Source organism: Pseudorca crassidens, chromosome 11 (genome assembly GCF_039906515.1).
Source record: "Pseudorca crassidens isolate mPseCra1 chromosome 11, mPseCra1.hap1, whole genome shotgun sequence".
NCBI lineage: Eukaryota > Metazoa > Chordata > Mammalia > Artiodactyla > Delphinidae > Pseudorca > Pseudorca crassidens.
In genome coordinates this window covers 25,939,219-25,961,841 of record NC_090306.1, presented here as the reverse complement: position 1 = coordinate 25,961,841, position 22,623 = coordinate 25,939,219, and positions in this window count along the sequence as shown.

Genomic DNA, 22,623 nt, shown 5'->3' with positions numbered 1-22,623 from the left:
CCTAATCTCTTGAATTTATGAATATATCACCTTACATGGCAAAAGGGACTTTGCAGCCAGGATTAAGGACCTCCAGGTGAGAAAAGTATCCTGGATTCTCCGGGTGGACCCAATATGATCATAAAATTCCTTATAAGTGAAAGAGAGTGGCAGAAGGAAGGATCTGAGAAAGAAATGTGACAACAGAAACAAGGTCAGAGGAATGCTATGTTGCTGGCTTTATAGGAGGAAGGGAGCCATAAGCCAAGGAATGTGGGCATCCCCTAGAAGCTGATAAAAGAAAGGAAATATTTATTTTTCCCCAGAGCCTCCAGAAGAAACACAGCCTTTCCAAAACCCTGATGTTAGCCTAGTGGGGCCTGTGTCAGACTTCTAACCTTTTATTTTTGGCTGAGTTGGGTCTTCGTTGCTGCACGGGCTTTCTCTAGTTGCAGTGAACGGGGACTACTCTTCATTGCGGTGCACAGGCTTCTCATTACGGTGGCTTCTCTTGTTGTGGAGCATGGGCTCTGGGTGCGAGGGCTTCAGTAGTTTCAGCACGGGGACCCAGTAGCTGTGGCGTGTAGACTCAGTAGTTGTGGCACACGGACATGTTCTCATTTAACTTTTTCTATATAAACTTTTCTTTTTTGCGGGGGCTGCATCAGGTCTTGGTTCCGGCATGCAGGAGCTTTTCGTTGCCACGAGCGGGCTTCTCTCTAGTTGTGACACACAGGCTCCAGAGCGCACAGGCTCAGTAGTTGCGGCACACAGGCTTAGTTGCCCTGCGGCATGTGGGATCTTAGTTCCCCAACCAGGGATGGAACCCACGTACCCTGCATTGGAAGGCGGCTTCTTAACCACTGGACCACCAGGGAAGTCCCTGTGTATAAACTTTAGAATTAGTCCGTCTCTTAAAATTTTTTTCTTAAAATAGGGGTGGGTTTTATAGATTAATTTAGAAAGAATTTTACGTTTTATGATGTTAAGTTATCCTAGCCTATGCCTTTGCATTTATTCGAATCTTCTTTTGTTTCCCTTGGTAGTTAGTTAAAAGTTTTCTTTGTTTACTGCACATTTTCTGTTACATTATTCCCAGGAATTCAATCTTGCTTTTGCTATTGTAAGTAGAGCTTTTTGAATAGCTTGTTGTTTATATGTATGAAAATGAGTGATTTCTGAATATTAATTTCATACTAACCCACCTCAATTGTCTGATAATCTGTAAGATTTTGTGTTTTCCTCTTAGATTTTCTGGGTATATAATCATATCATCTGCAAATAATTTATAAATTTACCACTTCCTTTCCCTCAAAATTATTTTTTTCCTTTTTTGAAAAGTTGACTACTATACAATAACTTAAAGTTTGGCAATATTTTTGAGATATAATTAAAATACAATAAAATTTATGATTTTAAAGTGTGTAAGTTAGTGATTTTTAGGATATTCACAAAGTTATACAGCTATCACCACTATCTAATTCCAGAAGATTTTTTTTTTTTTTTTTTACCGGTACGCGGGCCTCTCATTGTTGTGGCCTCTCCCGTTGTGGAGCACAGGTTCCGGACGCGCAGGCTCAGCGGCCATGGCTCACGGGCCTAGCCACTCCGCGGCATCTGGGATCTTCCCGGACCGGGGCACGAACCTGCGTCCCCTGCATCGGCAGGCAGACTCTCAACCACTGCGCCACCAGGGAAGCCCCCCAGAAGATTTTTGTCACCCCAAAATAAACCCCATAGCCATTAACAGGCATTTCCCATTCCTCCCTCCCCTTAACCTCTGGCAACCACTAATCTACTTTCTGTCTATGAATTTGCCTATTCTGGACATTTCATATAAATGGAATCATAAAATATGTGCCTGTTTGGCTTCTTTCACTTAGCATAATATTTTCAAGACTCATCCACATTAGCAAGGTTCATTTTTTTTTTTTTTTAATTTTAATTTTTGGCTGCACTGGGTCTTTGTTGCTGCGTGAAGGATTTCTCTAGTTGCAGCGAGAGAAAGTAGTTGCGGGCTACTCTTCATTGCATTGGCAGGCTTCTCATTGCAGTGGCTTCTGTTGTTGTGGAGCATGGGCTTTAGGTGTGTGGGCTTCAGTAGTTGCAGCATGTGGGCTCAGTAGTTGTGGCTCACGGGCTCTAGAGTGCAGGCTCAGTAGCTGTGGCACACAGGTTTAGTCGCTGTGCAGCATGTGGGATCTTCCTGGACCAGGGCTCAAACCCATGTCCCCTGCATTGGCAGGCAGATTTTTAACCACTGTGCCAACAGGGACGCCCCCTCATTTTGTTTTGATTTGCATCTCCCTGATTATTAGTGGTGATGAGCTTATCTTCACATGCTTATTGCCCCTTTGTATTTGGAGAAATGCCTATTCAAATACTTTGCCCATTTTTTAAGTTGGGTTGTCTTTTATTGTTAGGTTGTTAGAGTTCTTTATATATTCAAGATACTTATCCCTTATCAGATATATGACTTGGAAATACTTTATCCCATTCCATAGGTTGTCTTTTCAGTTTCTGGATAGTGACCTTTGAAGCACAAAAAATTTTAATTTTAATGAAGTCCAATCTATCTTTTTTTTTTTTTGTGGCTTGTGCTCCTGGTGTCATATCTAAGAAACCATTGCTTAATGCAAGGTCACAGAGATTTATATCTATGTTTTATAAGAGTTATATATATATATATATATTTTTTTTTTTTTGACTGTGCCACTTGGCTTGGAGGATCTTAGTTCCTTGACCCAGGCCCATAACAGTGAAAGTGCCAAGTCCTAATCACTGGACCACCAGGGAATTAACAAGAGTTTTACCTCATATTTAGGTCTTGATCCATTTTGAGTTAATTTTTGTATATAGTGTGTGGTACTTGGGTTCCAAATCATTCTTTTGTTTGTAGATAATCCAGTTGTCCCAGAACTGTTTGCTAAAGACTATTCTTCCCCCTATTGAATTGTCTTGACACCTTTATCGCAAATGAATTGATCATAAGTGTATGGGTTTTCTCAATTCATTCCATTTATGCCAGTACCACACAGTTTGATTACAGCAGCTTTGAAATAAGGTTTGAAATGCAGAACTGTGAGTCCTCCAACTTTTTTTTTTTTTTTTGCGGTACGCAGGCCTCTCACTGCTGTGGCCTCTCCCGTTGCGGAGCACAGGCTCCGGACGCGCAGGCTCAGCGGCCATGGCTCACAGGCCTAACCGCTACCACGGCATGTGGGCTCTTCCAGGACCCGGGCACGAACCCGTGTCCCCTGCATTGGCAGGCGGACTCTCAACCACTGCGCCACCAGGGAAGCCCGAGTCCTCCAACTTTTGACTTCTTTTGTTTGGTCATTTTGGTCATTCAGGGCCCCCTGCAGTTCTTTTCAAATTTAAGGGCCAGATTTTCCATTTCTGCAAAAAAGGCTATTGGAATTTTCGTAGATTAATTTGAGTGAATATCATCAATATTAGGTCTTCCAATCCATGAACACAGATATCTTTTCAATTTCAAGTTTTCTTTAATTTCTTTCAGTGGTGTTTTGTTTTTTGAGTATAAGCCATCCACTTTTTTTTGGTTAAATTTAAGTATTTTATTCTTTTTTATGTTATTGTAAATGAAATTGTTTCCTTAATTTCATTTTTGGATTGTTATTACTAGTGTATGGAAATACAACTATTTTGGGGACTTCCCTGGTGGCACAGTGGTTAAGAATCCGCCTGCCAGTGTAGGGGACACAGGTTCAAGCCCTGGTCCAGGAAGATCCCACATGCCGCGGAGCAACTAAGCCCATGTGCCACAGCTACTGAGCCTGCGCTCTACAGCCTGTGAGCCACAACCACTGAGCTCACGTGCCTAGAGCCCCTGCTCCACAACAAGAGAAGCCACTGCAATGAGAAGACTGCACACCACAACGAAGAGTTGTCCCTACTCACTGCAACTAGAGAAAGCCCGCACGCAGCAACGAAGACCCAGTGCAGCCAAAAATAAAGTAATAAAAACAAGAATTTAAAAAAAATACAACTACTTTTGTATATTGATATTATATCTCCACAACATTGCTGAACTCATTTATTAGCCCTAATGGATTTGTAAATTCTTCAGAATTTTCTTTAAATAAGATTGTTACCTGCAAAAAGAGATAATTTTACTAGTTATTTTCCAATCCAGATGTCATTTATTTCATTTTCTTGCCTAATTGCCCTGGCTAGAACCTTCAGTGCAATGTTGAATAGAAGTGACAGGAGCAGGTATCCTTGTGTCCAGTATTTTTATACTTCTAATTTTTCTTCAAATTATAAAGATAATCACATTAGATAGAAAATGCTAGTGGAAATAGTAGTCATCATTTTTTAAAACTTTTGTTAATGAGAGTGGCTCTAATATTTTCCTATTGAACATAAGCTGGCTTGGGGGTTAAAATAGATTCATGTTAAGGAAGTGTTCTATATTCTTATTCTCTTTTTTTTTAAACATCTTTATTGGAGTATAATTGCTTTACAATGGTGTGTTAGTTTCTGCTTTATAACAAAGTGAATCAGCTATACATATACATATATCCCCATATCTCCTTCCTCTTGCGTCTCCCTCCCACCCTCCCTGTCCACCCCGCTAGGTGGTCACAAAGCACAGAGCTGATCTCTCTGTGCTATGTGGCTGCTTCCCACTAGCTATCTATTTTACATTTGGTAGTGTATATATGTCCATGTCACTCTCTCACTTCGTCCCAGCTTACCCTTCGCCCTCCCCGTGTCCTCAAGTCCATCCTCTACGTCTGCATCTTTATTCCTATCCTGCCTCTAGGTTCTTCAGAACCTTTTTTTTTTTTTTTAGATTCCATATATATGTGTTAGCATACAGTATTTGTTTTTCTCTTTCTGACTTACTTCACTCTGTATGACAGACTCTAGGTCCATCCACCTCACTGGACAGTTACATGTAAAAGAATGAAATTAGAACACTCCCTAACACCATACACAAAAATAAACTCAAAATGGATTAAAGACCTAAATTTAAGGCCAGACACTATAAAACTCTTAGAGGAAAACACAGGCAGAACACTCTATGACATAAATCACAGCAAGATCCTTTTTGACCCCCTCCTAGAGAAATAGAAATAAAAAGAAAAGTAAACAAATGGGACCTAGTGAAACTTAAAAGCTTTTGCACAGCAAAGGAAACCATAAACAAGATGAAAAGACAACCGTCAGAATGGGAGAAAATATGTTTATTTGCAAATAAAGCAACTGACAAAGGATTAATCTTCAAAATTTACAAGCAGCTCATGCAGCTCAATATCAAAAGAACAAACAACCCAATCCAAAAATGGGCAGAAGACCTAAATAGACATTTCTCCAAAAAGGATATACAGATTGCCAACAAACACATGAAAGGATGCTCAACATCACTAATCATTAGAAAAATGCAAACCAAAACTACAATGAGGTATCACCTCACAGCAGTCAGAATGGCCATCATCAAAAAATCTACAAACAATAAATGCTGGAGATGGTGTAGAGAAAAGGGAACCTTCTTGCACTGTTGGTGGGAATGTAAATTGATGCAGCCACTATGGAGAACAGTATGGAGGTTCCTTAAAAAACTAAAAACAGAACTACCATACGACCCAGCAATCCCACTACTGGGCATATACCCTGAGAAAACCGTAATTCAGAAAGAGTCATGTACCACAATGTTCACTGCAGCTCTAGTTACAATAACCAGGACATGGAAGAAACCTAAGTGTCCATCGACACATGAATGGATAAAGAAGATGTGGCACATATATACAATGGAATATTACTCAGCCATATTCTTATTCTTTTTTTTTTTTTTTTTGCGGTACGCGGGCCTCTCACTGCTGTGGCTTCTCCCGTTGCAGAGCACAGGCTCCAGACACGCAGGCTCAGCGGCCATGGCTCACGGGCCCAGCCGCTCCACAGCATGAGGGATCTTCCCGGACCAGGGCACGAACCCGCGTCCCCTGCATCGGCAGGCGGACTCTCAACCACTGCGCCACCAGAGAAGCCCCATATTCTTATTCTTTTCATGACATTTTGATTCAAAAATAGATGTTAAGTGTTTTTATCAAATGCTTTTCAAAGTCTGTAGAATTGATCTTTCTCAGATCTATTCATAAAATATATGTCCTAATATTTAATCATCCTTGTACTCCTGAAATAAACCCGATTTTGTCATGTTATTTCTTTAAGATATTGCAGGATTCCCTTTCTTAATATTTTATTTAGGATTATTTCATCAATATTTACAAGTGAGATTAATGACCAGGTTTTTTCCCCTATAGGCTTTGTCAGATTTAGTTTTGAAATTATTCTTGCTTTGTGTAAAGAATTTGGAAGGTTTCTTTCTTTATATGATGGGATAGCTTAAATAATTTTGACATTATGTGCTCCTGAAAGGTGCAGCATAACCACCTATGAAAAGCACCTGGCACTTTTTTTGTGCTTTCTTTTATGGTAGTTAATTCGTTTAGACTTTCTTTTGAGATCAGTTTTGGTAAATGATAGTTTCTTTAAAAAGAATCTATTTTGGGACTTCCCTTGTGTCCCAGAGGCTAAGACTCCATGCTCCCAATGCCAGGGGCCCGGGTTCGATCCTTAGTCAGGAAACTAGATCCCACATGCTGCAACTAAGAGTTTGCATGCCGCAACAAAAGATCCCGCATACCTCAACTAAAGATCCTGTGTGACGCAACTACGACCTGGATCAACCAAATAAATAATGAAATAAATAAATATTAATAAGTAAATTAATTAAAAAATAAAAAGTATCCATTTTATCTAGAATTTCCAAATTTTTGCACCAAGTATATTTTTGCTTTTTTTCTTAATTAACTTAGCCAAAAGTTTACTTTTTCAAGCAACCAGCTCTTGGGTTATTTAATTCTACCATTTTTGTTTGTTTGCTTTATAATTAAGTAATTTCTACTTTTATCTTTTTAATCTCCTCTTTCTATTTTCTTAGATTAATTTTCTGATCTTTGTTGAACTTCATTTGGATACCTCATTTGTTTTCATTCTTTCTTATTAGTTGATATAGTGAAATTTTCTAGATGCTTTGTGATTTATTCACCTGTGAATAAGACCTAGTTTGGCATATTTGTAGAGCAAGATTCTAGGATATGTTTGTGTCAGCATAACTTGGAATATATGCAATTTATATCTGCTTAAAAACCGAAATCATTTAAGAAGGCACTGACAGCCAGTGAAAAGGCTGGTCAAACTTAGCTTGACATAACTTTAGTCTGTTAAAAGAAGGTTAGGCCCTGAACTTTATGCAAACTTTCTACACTGTAATTTGTTTGCTCTATCTAAGACCCAAACTCCACCCCATGTGCCTAACCACTGACTAATATTTCCTGCCTTGATCTTCCTGTTTTTGCAATATTTGACATAGTTTGTTAAGTTCAGGACTTTCCTTACCAATTTTAATACACCACTTCTTCTTTCCACAGCCACCTGTCCCATGGTCTCTACATATAAAGCTATGCTTGGGCACTCCTTCTCAGAGATGTTTCTGGCTTCAGTTTTGAGTATCTGCCTATTGTAATAGTCTCCCTTAATGAAATGTTGCTTTGTAGACTCACCATTTTGCCTTGATACCAGAAGAATTTGAAAGACACTTTGATTCCTAGAATTACATTGACTTTTCTCTAAGTTGAAGTATAGTTGGTTTACTATATTATTTATATTAGTTTCAGTTGTACAACATAGTGATTCAGTATTTTTCCAGATTATACACCATTAAAAGTTATTACAAGGGCTTCTCTGGTGGCGCAGTGGTTGAGAGTCCGCCTGCCAATGCAGGGGACGCGGGTTCGTGCCCCGGTCCGGGAAGATCCCACATGCTGCGGAGCGGCTGGGCCCGTGAGCCATGGCCACTGAGCCTGCGCATCCAGAGCCTGTGCTCTGCAACGGGAGAGGCCACAACAGTGAGAGGCCCACATACTGTAAAAAAAAAAAAAAAAAAAGTTATTACAGGATAATGGCTCTAATTCCCTGTGCTATACAATATATTCTTGCTCTTTACCATCTAATACATAGTAGTTTGTATCTCTTAATCCCATTCCCCTAATTTGCCCCTCTCCACTTCCTTCTCCCCTTTGGTAACCACTAGTTTGTTTTCTATGTCTGTGAGTCTGTTTCCATTTTGCATATACATTCATTTGTATTATTTTTTTAGATTCCACACATAAGTGATATCACATAGTATTTGTCTTTCTCTGTCTGAGTTATTTCACTTAGCATAATACCCTCCAAGTCCATCCATATTGCAAATAGCAATATTTCATTCTTTTTTATGGCTGAGTAATATTCCATTGTATACATATATACATAGCACATCTTCATAATCCAATAGTCTATTGATGGGCATTTGGTTTGCTTCCATATCTTGGCTATTGTAAATAGTGCTGCTATGAACATTGAGGTGCATATATCTTTTCAAATTAGTGTTTTTGTATATTTTCTGGATCATATGGTAGTTCTATTTTTAGGTTTTTTTTTTTTTTTTTTTTTTGGCTGCACCATGTGGCTTCTGGGATCCTAGTTCCCCAACCATGGATTGAACCTGGGCCCCAGCAATGAAAGTGCTGAGTCCTAACCACTGGACTGCCAGGGAATTTCCTATTTTTAGTTTTTTGAGGAACCTCCATACTGTTTTCCATAGAGGCTGCAGCAATTTCATTCCTAGCAGGTACAAGGGCTTCCTTTTCTCCATATACTCACCAACATTTGTTATTTGTAGACTTTTTGACAGGTGTGAAGTATTACCTCATTGTTGTTTTGACTTGCATTTCTCTAATAATTAGTGGGTTGAGCATCTTTTCATGTGCTTCCTGACCATCTGTCTGTCTTCCTTGGAAAAATATTTATTCAGTTCTTCTGCTCACTTTTTGATTGTGTTGTTTGTTTTTTTGTTATTGAGTAGTATGAGCTGTTTATGTATTTTGAATATTAACACCTTATCAGTCATATCATTTGCAAATATTTTCTCCCATTCCATAGGTTGTCTTTTTGTTATGTCCATGGTTTCCTTTGCTGTTGCAAAAGCTTTTAAATTTAATTAGGTCCCATTTGTTTATTTTTGCTTTTATTTCTTTTGCCTTAGGAGACAGATCCTCCATTGATTCTTGGATTGTAATTTTGCTGCTAGGGATTTCTACATTAACTAGTATGTTTATATATGTAGTAGGTTTTTGGAATCCCCTAGTACAATCCCTAGCTGTTCTGAGCAAATCCAGGTCAATATATCTGCTAGTATGGCATACTATAAAAGTATTTAAAGTATAATGTTTCCTCTGAACACTGCTTTAGCAATATCACATATGTTTTGATATGTAATGTTTTCATTATCACTATTTTCTAAATAGTTGTAATTCTATGTGGATTTTCCCCTTGGGTTCAAGAACTGTTCAACCTAAGATATTTTACTTCCAGCTGGGTAGAAGGTTTTGTTTTCCTGTTACGCCTTCTAGTTTTATTGCATTGCTACTAGAGAAAGCTGTCTGTACTGTTTTATCTTTTTTAGAATTTATTGAGGTTTCCTTTTTAATTGGGAATATAAATAGGAGGTATATTCTCTATTTTCAGAATCACAGAATTTGATATCTATAAATTAATTTTACCTTATTAATTATGTTATTTAAGCCCACTATATCCTTCTTTTTTTTTTTAATGTGCTTCATTTGTCATGGACTGAGGGGATGAATTAAAGTATCCTGCCACTAATGTGCTTCTGTTTACTTCTCTGTGTAGACCTTAACTTTTACTTTAAGGGCTATGTTTAAATTGATGCCATGTTATCTGTACATAGATATCTGTAAACGCTCTCTCTCTAAGTTGGGCCCTTTAGCATATGAAGTGCCCTTCTTCTTACTTAATGCTTTTTGTCCCAAACTCAGTCATATTTGAAATGAAGATCATGACCACTTTTTTTTGCATTAGCCTATTCAGGTTTGCCCACTTATCATTTTTTTCTTTTCATTTCCTTTTCTTTTGATGGTTTTAAGTTTCTCATTCTTTACAGTGTTAAATTATTTTTGTTTTGTATCCAATTTGACTTTTCCCCTTTTACAGGGTGAGTTTAACTCATTTATAATTATCATAATTATTGATATGAAAGATATATTTAGTCATGGTTATGTTGTGTTATTTTGTGTTATGATTCATGTTTTCAAGGTTAAAAAGTAATTTCTTGTGTGAGATTTTGCATGGTTTTATGTGCAGTCTTCTGATGATTATGAATGTTTGCATTTTTATGTAATGTCTAATCTTCTTTCTTTAGACATTATAAATGTCCTATTCTGAACAATAATTAAATTAGTAGCTTTCCTCTTCCTTCTCCCCTTTCTCTCCACAACTTCCCAATTATAGTTAATTATATTATCTTTCTTAATATTATCTTTCTGTTCAATAACAATTACCCCCACATTTGTTTTAGTTTTAGTCTTATTTATCTGCAGTCCTTATGCTATCTACCTTATTCTTTCTAGTCATCTCTTTGATAAAACGTGTCCACTGGCAGATTATTCAAATGAGTTCATGGAAACAATACCCCTAAAATCTTGTGTTTTCAAAATTGTTTGCCTTTATACCTAAGCAACAGTTTGACTGGGTATAGAATTCCTGGGCCACACCTCTTTCCTTGAGGATTTTGTCTGTATTGCTATATCTACAATGTCTTCTAGGAGTGAACGTTGTGATCAAATACAAAGTCAGCCTAAGTTTTCCTAATTATAAGTAACTTATTTTCTTTAACTTTCAAAGAATACTTTATTTTTGAAATCTAATAATGTTATGAGGACATATATTGGTGTTGACCATGTGGAATCATTTTTTAAATTAATATGTGTCCTTGTACATTTTCAGACTCAAGTCTCCTTTCATTTCTGCAGTTTTTTCTTGAATTATTTTTTTCCTATTCCATTATTTTTTTCTTCTTTGCTTTCAGGATCTGGATTTATGTTTCTCATCATTTCTGGAAAGTTCACAGCCATTATCTCTTTATATATTACCTCTATTCCTTTCTCACTTTTCTTTCTATTTGGAACTCTATCAATTGTTAGATCATATCATTCTATCTTCCATGTCCTTTAATCTTTCTTTCATATTTTCCTTTTTTGTTGTTGTTGTTTCTCTTTCCTGCAGTTCTTCAGATATATCTTTTGGTTCACAAATTCTCACTTGAGTTATCTAATCTAGTTAATCTCTCCACTGAGGGTTTTTTTTTTTGCTGCCAATAATTATATTTTTTATTTCTGATTTCTTTGGATTGTTTCCAAAACATTTCTGTTCATTCCTGAGTGGTTTTGTTTGTTTGTTTGTTTGTTTGTTTGTGGTAGGCGGGCCTCTCACTGTCGTGGCCTCTCCCGTTGCGGAGCACAGGCTCCGGACGTGCAGGCTCAGTGGCCATGGCTCACGGGCCCAGCCGCTCCACGGCATGTGGGATCCTCCTGGACCAGGGCACGAACCCGCATCCCCTGCATCGGCAGGTGGACTCTCAACCACTGTGCCACCAGGGAAACCCCATTCCTGAGTGTTTTTAGTTGAATGTTCACTTTTTAAATTGCATGCTTTATTTAACACACTTCCCATATATTTGTTTTATGTTATATGTATGTAATTATAACTCCAATACTTGAAATCTTTGGGAAATTTAAATCTGCTGTTTCTTGTTTCTGCTGACTCTCACTCATGGTTATTGCCTTCTTGTGTGTTTGGTAGTCCTGTTTGTGAGTTCATTGCTTGATCATAATATGTGGGAGTCTCTGAACCAAACTTGAATAGCTCTCCTTCAGACAAGGTTTGTTTCTGTTTCTGTCATTAACCAGGACCACTCAATCCTTCTTGGAGTTTGGGCTTAGAGTGTTCCAGGTTCAGTTTGTCCATACAGCTGCCATTCCAAGGTTTGGTACCCACTACAGTTGTATTGCTATAGGAATACTTCCTTAGGCCAACACTGTATTTTCTGGCTTCCTGACCACCCAGGCAGCTTCCTGCTACTCTGGCTCTCTACTGTTTTTCAAGCCGTCAGGAATTTGGATTATGACCCAGCATTCTGTGTGTGAGTCTGTTTGACCTTGACTTCTCCCCAGCCAATGGAGGTTGGCCATTACAGGGATGTTTGCAATGTAGAGTCTCTCTTCTCCCTGACTGTCACAGATGCAGACTGTTTTCTGCAAAAACAACTTGTCCGTGTGATACGTATGTTGCTACACTTTCTCTGCTTTTTGGAACTGTATGGGGTCTAGAGAAGCTCCTCCAAACAGCCTGTGAATCTCATTCCTACCTCTGAAATGAAAGATTTAGGCTCTAACAAGAGATTTAAGTTATGTCCTTAACCTTTACGCAATATATTTAGCTACTTAATCCTAACCCTGACCCATATCCAATCCCAAACCCTAAATCTAACAAGATCTTTCTAAAATATGCACTCTTAACATCCTCCCATACTCAGTCCTTCTACTTTTTGTAATTTAGGGATTTGTCTCATAATTTCTTCTGCTCAGTCTGCTTGTCACTTCTGAGTGATACTCCCCCAAAAAGGAAAATTTCTAACTACACTGCTGTCTTCAAATCTTAAGTCCCACTATACCTTTTGCGATAATTTCATTTTTGAAGGTACAAGATGCACTTTAAAAACTGTGTTTGGCAGTTTGTCTCCACTAACATTCAATTACTAGGTGCAACTCATCTTGGTTTAAAATATTTTCACAAGACTTTAACTTTTCGTGTGGTTACTGTTGTGTGGACTTCAGTGTTTAAAAAAAAATGTTATCAAAGATTTTGGAAGTGTTTTACTAAAACAAAAACATAATGATAAAAATAGTAATGTAAACATTAAAGTTCAGAATGTCATAAATGTAAAAAAATGGATAGGACTTCCATTTTTAGGTAAATCAAGAGGCAAATATGAAAATTTCATAGAAACAAGTGAAACAAAATATATAAACACAAGTATGAGAGTGGATATCTAAAAACTCACAATCCAGCTACTTTTTTTTCTCACTGTGTTATCTTCTGAGAAACTTGGTCAAGTTTCGGCATGAAGTTAATGCTTTCATTTCAATTTCTAACAAAACACTGTGGTTTCTGGTAACCCAATTAAATTTTTCGTTACTAAAACAAAAAATATGGTACAAAATTAAATAATTCTTTTGCTAGAGTCAGAAAGAGGCCAAAACTGCAGATATTTTATACAAAGTTGCACTCCTTATACACTAAAACCGGCAGTTCTTACTGTTCTTGAAAGATTTGTAAAAATCAGCTGCAAAGTTATTGAAAATACACTCAGAGTAAAACAAGCTATTGGCAAAATGCTATTGTCGTATTATTTATCATTGTGTAATGTCAATGCCATACAATGTGAAAGAGGAATTATGGCCCTGTGTATATGCTACCAAGTATTGTTTAGAGCTGGATGAAGCCACTAACCACTAGAAAATGAATCAGTTCGTGGCATATATGTGGTATATGAAGAAGTGCTAAAGTAATTTTTGTTCTGCTCATTACTAAAATCCATTGCTTCAGGAGAAAATATTTTTATTTAGATTATCAGTATTTTGTAGGCTATAACATAGACTAGAGGAGTATGCTGGATTCAGTTCTGATGCTACACCAGCTAAATACATGTAACAATGCAAGGTGCACTTTAATGCCAATACATGCATTGCTTTATAAAGAAGAACAGGTGGTCCATAATATGCCTCCAGGTCTTATGTAAAAGAAACTGTAAAAAACATGAATAAACCAAAGGTTGGCCACTTGTCCAACTCCCCAGTGTGTCGTGTAAAGCCAATCAGGCTTTTATCTGCATCACCAATGAAATATCTCTTATCAAAGTCGCCAAACATTTTTATTTTGTCAAATATAATGATTAAGTCTCTGTCCAAATCATAGTTAATCTCTTAGCAATATTTGACCATTCTTTTTTCTTTGAAACATTTTTCTCTCTCTGCCACATTTTTTTCTCTAAAATTCTTCATCACTGGCTGTTCCAAAATTCTTCATCACTGGCTGTTCCTTCTTAGTCTCCTTTTGTCTATATTCTTTCTCTATGTAATCTCAACCAGTCCCATGGCTTTATGACAACAATATGGTATAGATTCCTATAGCCCTGCTTCCCTCACTAAACTCCAGATTCATTTATTCAATTGTTTGTCTTTTTTTTTTTAAGCGCTTTTATTTATTTACTTATTTGGCCGCATCATGCGGCATGCAGGATCTTAGTTCCCAGACCAGAGATCGAACCCATGTCCCCCTGCAGTGGAAGCACGGAGTCTTAACCACTGGACGGCCAGGGAAGTCTCTCCAATTGTTTTTTGACTTCTCTGCTTAGGTATTGAAAAAGCTACTCAAAATTAACATATCCTAAAGATAATTTTGTTTCTTCCCCCCAAACCTTGCTCTTTCTGCGTTCATTGCTGTCTCAGTTATGGCACCACCATCCACCCTTTTGCTTCAGCCAAAAACCCATGAGACATTCCAAATGGTGTTCCTGATTTGTCTCTTGTTCCACTACAACTTGCTCTCCGCATACAGTATCCAAAGTGATTATTTCTTATTTATACTTTTAAATCTATGAAATATAGTCTACATACAGAAGAGTATATACAATACGTTATAAAGTGAATGTCCATGTGTCTACACACAGCTTTAGAAATTGAACACTATATTCAAAAGAATTATGTTAAACTCTCTACCTCACACTATATACAAAAATTAACTTAAGATGTACCAAAGATCTGAATGTATGAGCTAAAACTGTAAAACTCTTTGAAGAAAATATAGGGATAAATCTTTGTGTCTGTGGATTAAAATATGACACCCAAAGTATAAGCAACCAAAGGAAAAATATATATAAATTGAGCTTCATCATAATTAAAAACTTTTGTGCTTCATAGAAATGGAACTTCTGTGTTTCATAAGGCTACTTCCTACTCGTATCTCTTCCCTCCTGTTGAAATAACCACAGTACTTATTTATTTGTGTTTTGGATCATTCTGTTGCTTTACTTTAGTTTTACCATGTATATATATATATATGTACAATATAGTTTAGTTTTATCAATCTTGAAATTATATAAATGGAATCCAGCTGTATATGTTCTTTTGTGACTTGCTTCTTTTTTCTCAATATTATGTTCATAAGCTCCATCCATCCTGATGGATATAGCTGTAGCTCTGTATAAAATTTTATAATATAACATACCATAATTAATACCATTAGATTATACTAGTTATGGACTTTGGGACGTTTTCAGTTATTAACAGTGCTACAATGAACATTCTGATACATGTCTCCGGGTACTTATGTGCAAGTTTCTCTAAGATCTTTATCTAGGAGACTATAGATATTGGACTGTCTAATAAACATGAAGGTATGCATCCTCATTTTTCCAAAATAGTTACACCAATTTAATACTCTGACAACTAGTAGAGGGTGAGTTTGCATTGATATTGTCAATGTTTTGGTAATGTCACATTTTTTCCCACTTTTACCAAGCTAGTGGCTTATACAGTTATGTTATTGCAGTTGTTTTTTTTGGGCGAGGGGTGGCTAGTAAAGAGCTGGCCTTTATTTGCCTCAGAGATCTCCAGGCATAAGTCTCCTCACATAAATTAGGTCTGAACCATTGGACCAAAGGTTAAGGTAAGAGGGGGCTTATAATTAGACACAGAATGGGCCAAGCTTCCGGGTAACTGAATGTGCATGTTTCTGAGAGAAGCAGTCTCCAAACTAACCAGAAATGACTATCAAGTCTTCTCTTGTTTGGTGTGTTTGCCTTATTATTTCTCTCTTCCTTTGTTATAGACAATCAGTAGCTTAATGCACAGGGAGAATTGCAGGTGTGGAAGCTTTGTATGCTTTTATGACGGAGCCCAGCCCTCTACTGGGAGTATATTTGAGCTGATTCCAGAGCAATTAGCTGAATGGAGCATATTTGATTGTTATAATGAGTAGAGCAGAACTATCCAGAAAACTGTCCTTTACATCACATCTCCCCCTTTGGAGTTTTCTCAGTGTTAGTGGAGGTCGTTGTCTTTGAGACTCAACTTCTTGAAACTTTGAAGAGCGTATATCCCACCCCGGATTTGATGGACTCTTCTCCTTTACCCTGCTCCAGAATTGAGCTCCAGGCCCTGGGCAAGATCTCAGAAGGAGAGGAGCTGACCGTGTCCTATATCGACTTCCTTAATGTCAGCTAAGAATGCAGGAAGCAGCTGAAGAAGCAGTACTACTTTGACTGCACGTGTGAGCACTGCCAGAAAAGGCTGAAGGACAACCTCTTCCTGGGTGTGAAAGACGACCCGAAGGTACAGGCAGCCCCACTACTGGAGTGCTTCTGGGCATCTTCCCCAAGAGCCAGGCAAGGGCAGATTCCACAGCTAACCAAGCTACCGCTGCCCTTATGGGTGGTGGACAGAGCACTGCAGATGGGTCCCAGCGAGCATCCTGGTACCACTGCTTGCCAGGTGTTTGAGTCTGGGGAAGTTACTCTGTTTTCTCATTTGTAGAATAGGAATGATGGCCCCCACTACAAGGAGTTGTTATGAGGATGAAACAAGATGATATATGTGAAAGGAGTGACATAGAGAGTAGACACTCAGTAAATTTAAGTTCCTCTTCTTGCCCCTTTGCAGGTTAAGTGATGCTGAGAATTTCATATAGAGAGACAAAATGGGCAGAGATTTGTTGTCTGGTTATCACAAAGATATTCCTTGTCCCATGGAAATTGGCAATGTGGAGATCGGGCAATGTTTAGATTGCTTAGTATGCTTAACTTGCCTAATTGATGGTGAGACCATTGAGCGTTGGAAGTCTTACCAAGGGGGATGTCAGGGGCTCTGCTGAGTTGGGAGATAGCTAGGCTGCCAGGTGTCAGAGTAGCCGATTAAAGCAGCAAGCCTTTAATCACTTCCTATGATGGTAAAGCAGGAGGCTGAGACTAGAGCAGGTGCCAACTCCCCCTGGTCCATTTTTCCCCCATGGGAAGGCACACAGGTGGAGGGTCAGATGGATCAGCACAGATGTGAGGGTCGGCTCATTGCTGAGGGACCCAGAACAAAAGGCTCCAGCAGTTTTAGGGACCCTGAGGAGCATGTGTTGGGGAGGAAGGTGGGGGAAGGGTGAGGAGTGGAAAAGTACTGGGTACAGAGTCAGAGTGGGGAAAAGTGCCTTCAAATCTCCCCCAACCCTCCCTTCACAATAAGCAGGTCTTAGTAGAGCCTCCTGAAAAAGACCTCAAGACCTCAGATAATCAACTATATTTCAATTAAAAAAAAAGAGAGACTTAGGAATGAAGGCACCTGGGCCAGGAATGCAAATATGCGAAGAGCGTGACCTGCCAAGGGGGACCTGAGTCCTTGGCTGCATCTCCCTTCACAGACTGCCATGCACTGGCCCTGCACCAAATCCCTTGTGGGGAGGGCAGCTTTCCCCCCACCCGTGAGGCCTTCCAGGTAGAGCCTTTGTAATTGCCTATGGTCGGGTCTGAAAAATCACACATAGGTTTTTAACCGGGAGCCATTTTCCTTGGGGAGGCTAACCCTGCACTTCTATATAATTCACAGTTCACCAGAGCATTTAAGATACAAATATACTTCTGAATTAACTTCTGCATCCTAAGTGTGAGCAGAAACTTTTCTCTGGTTAGAGCAAAGGCTACAAGCAAGCCCTTTTTTTTTTTTTAACACCTTTATTGGAGTATAATTGCTTTACAATGGTGTGTTAGTTTCTGCTGTATAACAAAGTGAATCAGCTATACACATACATATATCCTCATATCCCTTCCCTCTTGCGTCACCCTCCCACCCTCCTTATCCCACCCCTCTAGGTGGTCACAAAGCACCAAGCTGATCTCCCTGTGCCATGCAGCTGCTTCCCACTAGCTCTCTATTTTACATTTGGTAGTGTATATATGTCAATGCTACTCTCTCAGTTCATCCCAGCTTAGCCTTCCCCCCTCCATGTGTCCTCAACTCCATTCTCTATGTCTGTGTCTTTATTGCCTACCCCTAGGTTCATCAGAACCATTTTTTTTTTTTTAGATTCCATATATATGTGTTAGCATATGGCATTTGTTTTTCTCTTTCTGACTTCACTCTACATGACAGACTCTAGGTCCATCCACCTCACTACAAATAACTCAATTTCGTTTCTTTTCATGGCTGAGTAATATTCCATTGTAGGGCTTCCCTGGTGGCGCAGTGGTTGAGAGTCTGCCTGCCGATGCAGGGGACATGGGTTCGTGCCCTGGTCCAGGAAGATCCCACATGCCATGGAGTGGCTGGGCCCATGAGCCATGGCCGCTAAGCCTGAGCGTCTGGAGCCTGTGTTCCGCAATGGGAGTGGCCACAACAGTGAGAGGCCCGAGTAATGCAAAAAGAAAAAAGAAAGAAAAAAAAAGAAATTCCATTGTATATATGTGCCAAATCTTCTTTATCCATTCATCTGTCAATGGGCACTTAGGTTGCTTCCATGTCGTGTTATTGTAAATAGTGCTACAGTGAACATTGTGGTACATGACTCGTTTTCAATTATGGTTTTCTCAGGGTATATGCCCAGTAGTGGGATTGCTGGGTCATATGGTAGTTCTATTTTTAGTTTTTTAAGGAACCTCCATACTGCTCTCCATAGTGGCTGCATCAATTTACATTCCCACCAACAGTGCAAGAGGGTTCGCTTTTCTCCACACCCTCTCCAGCATTTATTGTTTGTAGATTTTTTGATGAAGGTCATTCAGACTGGTGTGAGGTGATACCTCATTGTAGTTTTGATTTATATTTCTCTAACGATTAGTGATGTTGAGCATCCTTCATGTGTTTGTTGGCAATCTGTATAACTTCTTTGGAGAAATGTCTATTTAGGTCTTCTGCCCATTTTTGGACTGGGCTGTTTGTTTTTTTGATATTGAGCTGCATGAGCTGCTTGTATGTTTTGGAGATTAATCCTTTGTTCATTGTTTCATTTGCAAATATTTTCTCCCATCTTGAGCATTGTCTTTTCATCTTGTTTATGGTTTCCTTTGCTGTGCAAAAGCTTTTAAGTTTCATTAGGTCCCATTTGTTTATTTTGTTTGTTTGTTTGTTTGTTTGTTTGTTTTGTGGTATGTGGGCCTCTCACTGTTGTGGCCTCTCCCATTGCGGAGCACAGGATCCGGACACGCAGGCCCTGTGGCCATGGCTCACGGGCCCAGCCGCTCCATGGCATGTGGGATCCTCCCGGACCGGGGCACGAACCCATGTCCCCTGCATTGGCAGGCAGACTCTCAACCACTGCACCACCAGGGAAGCCCTATTTTTGTTTTTATTTCCATTTCTCTAGGAGGTGGGTCAAAAGGATCTTGCTGTGATTTATGCCAAAGAGTGTTCTTCCTATGTTTTCCTCTAGGAGTTTTATAGTGTCTGGCCTTATATTTAGGTCCTTAATCCATTTTGAGTTTATTTTTGTGTATGGTGTTAGGGAGTGTTCTAATATCATTCTTTTACATGTAGCTGTCCAGTTTTCCCAGCACCACTTATTGAAGAGGCTGTCTTTTCTCCATTGTATACTCTTGCCTCCTTTATCAAAGATAAGATGACCATAGGTGTGTGGGTTTATCTCTGGGCTCTCTATCCTGTTCCATTGGTCTATATTTCTGTTTTTGTGCCAGTACCATCCTGTCTTGATTACTGTAGCTTTGTAGCATAGTCTAAAGTCCAGGAGCCTGATTCCTCCAGCTCTGTTTTTCTTTCTTCAGATTGTTTTGGCTATTCGAGGTCTTTTGTGTTTCCATACAAATTGTGCAGTATTTTCTTCTAGTTTTGTGAAAAATGCCATTGGTAATTTGATAGGGATTGCACTGAATCTGTAGATTGCTTTGGGTAGAATAGTCTTTTTCACAATGTTGTTTCTTCCAGTCCAAGAACAGGGTATTCTTCTAGTCTAAGAACAAGCATCTGTTTGTTTCATCTTTAATTTCTTTCATCAGTGTCTTATAGTTTTCTGCTTACAGGTCTTTTGTCTCCTTAGGTAGGTTTATTCCTAGGTATTTTATTCTTTTTGTTGCAATGGTAAATGGGAGTGTTTCCTTAATTTCTCTTACAGATTTTTCATCATTAGTGTATAGGAATGCAAGAGGTTTCTCTGCATTAATTTTGTATTCCGCTACTATACCAGATTCATTGATTAGCTCTAGTAGTTTTCTGGTAGCCTCTTTAGGATTCTCTATGAATAGTATCATGTCATCTGTAAACAGTGACAGTTTTACTTCTTTTCCAATTTTGATTCCTTTTACTTCTCTTTCTTCTCTGATTGCTGTGGCTAAAACTTCCAAAACTATGTTGAATAATAGTGGTGAGAGTGGGCAACCTTGTCTTGTTTCTGATCCTAGAGGAAATGGTTTCAGTTTTTCACCATTGAGAACAATGTTGGCTGTGGGTTTGTCATATATGGCCTTTATTATGTTGAGGTAAGTGCCCCCTATGCCTACTTTCTGGAGAGTTTTTATCATGAATCGGTGTTGAATTTTGTCGAAAGCTTTTCCTCCATCTACTGAGATTACTATATGGTTCTTATCCTTCAATTTGTTAATATGGTGTATCACATTGATTGACGTGCATATATGGAAGAATCCTTGCATTCCTGGGATAAACCCCACTTGATCATGGTGTATGATTCTTTTAAGGTGCTGTTTGATTCTGTTTGTTTGTATTTTGTTGAGGATTTTTGCATCTATGTTCGTCAGATATATTGGCCTGCAGTTTTCTTTTTTGTGACATCTTTGTCTGGTTTTGCTATCAGTGTGATGGTGGCCTCATAGAATGAGTTTGAGAGTGTTCCTCCCTCTGCTATATTTTGGAAAAGTGTGAGAAGGATAGGTGTTAGCTCTTCTCTAAATATTTGATAGAATTCGCTTGTGAAGCCATCTGGTCCTGGGCTTTTATTTGTTGGAAGATTTTTAACCACAGTTTCAATTTCAGTGCTTGTGATTGGTCTGTTTATATTTTCTACTTCTTCCTGGTTCAGTCTTGGAAGGTTGTGCTTTTCTAAGAATTTCTGCATTTCTTCCAGGTTGTCCATTTTATTGGCATAGAGTTGCTTGTAGTAATCTCTCATGATTCTTTGTATTTCTGCTGTGTCAGTTGTTACTTCTCCTTTTTCATTTACAATTCTATTGATTTGAGTCTTCTCCCTTTTTTTCTTGGTGAGTCTGGCTAATGGTTTTTCAATTTTGTTTATCTTCTCAAAGAACAATCGTTTAGTTTTATTGATCTTTGTTATTGTTTCCTTCATTTCTTTTTCATTTCTTTCTGATCTGATCTTTATGATTTCTTTCCTTTTGCTAACTTTGGGGTTTTCTTGTTCTTCTTTCTCTAATTGCTTTAGTTGTAAGGTTAGGTTGTTTATTTGAGATGTTTCTTGTTTCTTGAGGTAGGATTGTATTGCTATAAACTTCCCTCTTAGAACTGCTTTTGCTGCATCCCATAGGTTTTGGCTCATCATGTTTTCACTGTCATTTGTTTCTAGGTATTTTTTGGTTTCCTCTTTGATTTCTTCAGTCATCTCCTGTTTTTTTAGTAGCATATTGTTTAGCCTCCATGTGTTTGTACTTTTTACATTTTTTCCTGTAATTAATATCTAGTCTCATAGCATTGTGGTCGGAAAAGATACTTGATATGATTTCAAGTTTCTTAAACTTACCAAGGCTTGATTTGTGACCCATGATATGATCTATCCTGCAGAATGTTCTATGAACACTTGAGAAGAAAGTGTATTCTGTTGTTTTTGGATGGAAAGTCCTATAAATATCAGTTAAGTCCATCTTGTTTAATGTGTCGTTTAAAGCTTGTGCTTCCTTATTTATTTTCATTTTGGATGATCTGTCCATTGGTGAAAGTTGGGTGTTAATATCCCCCACTATGATTATGTTACTGTCGATTTCCCCTTTTATGGCTGTTAGCCTTTGCCTTATGTATTGAGGTGCTCCTATGTTGGGTGCACAAATATTTCCAATTGTTATATCTTATTCTTGGATTGATCCCTTGATCATTATTAGTGTCCTTCTTTATCTCTTGTAATAGTCTTTATTTTAAAGTCTATTTAGTCTGATATGAGAATTGCTACGCCAGCTTTTTTTTTATTTCTATTTGCATGGAGTATCTTTTTCCATCCCCTCACTATCAGTCTGTATGTGTCTCTAGGTCTGAAGTGGGTCTCTTGTAGACAGCATATGTACGGGTCTTGTTTTATTTATTTATTTATTTTTGGCTCTATTCGGTGTTTGTTGCTGTGTGTGGGCTTTCTCTAGTTGCAGCGAGTGGCGGCTACTCTTCGTTGTGGTGTGTGGGCTTCTCATTGCAGTGGCTTCTGTTGTTGTGAAGCACAGGCTCTAGGCCTGCAGGGTTCACTAATTGTGGCACACGGGCTTAGCTGCTCCACAGCATGTGGGATCTTCCCGGACCAGGGCCGAACCTGTGTCCCCTGTGTTGGCAGGCAGACTCTTAACCACTGTGCCACCAGGGAGTCCCCGTGTCTTGTTTTTGTATCCATTCAGCCAGTCTATGTCTTTTGGTTGGAACATTTAATCCATTTACATTTAAGGTAATTATTGATATGTATGTTCCTATGACGATTTTCTTAATTGTTTTGGTTTTG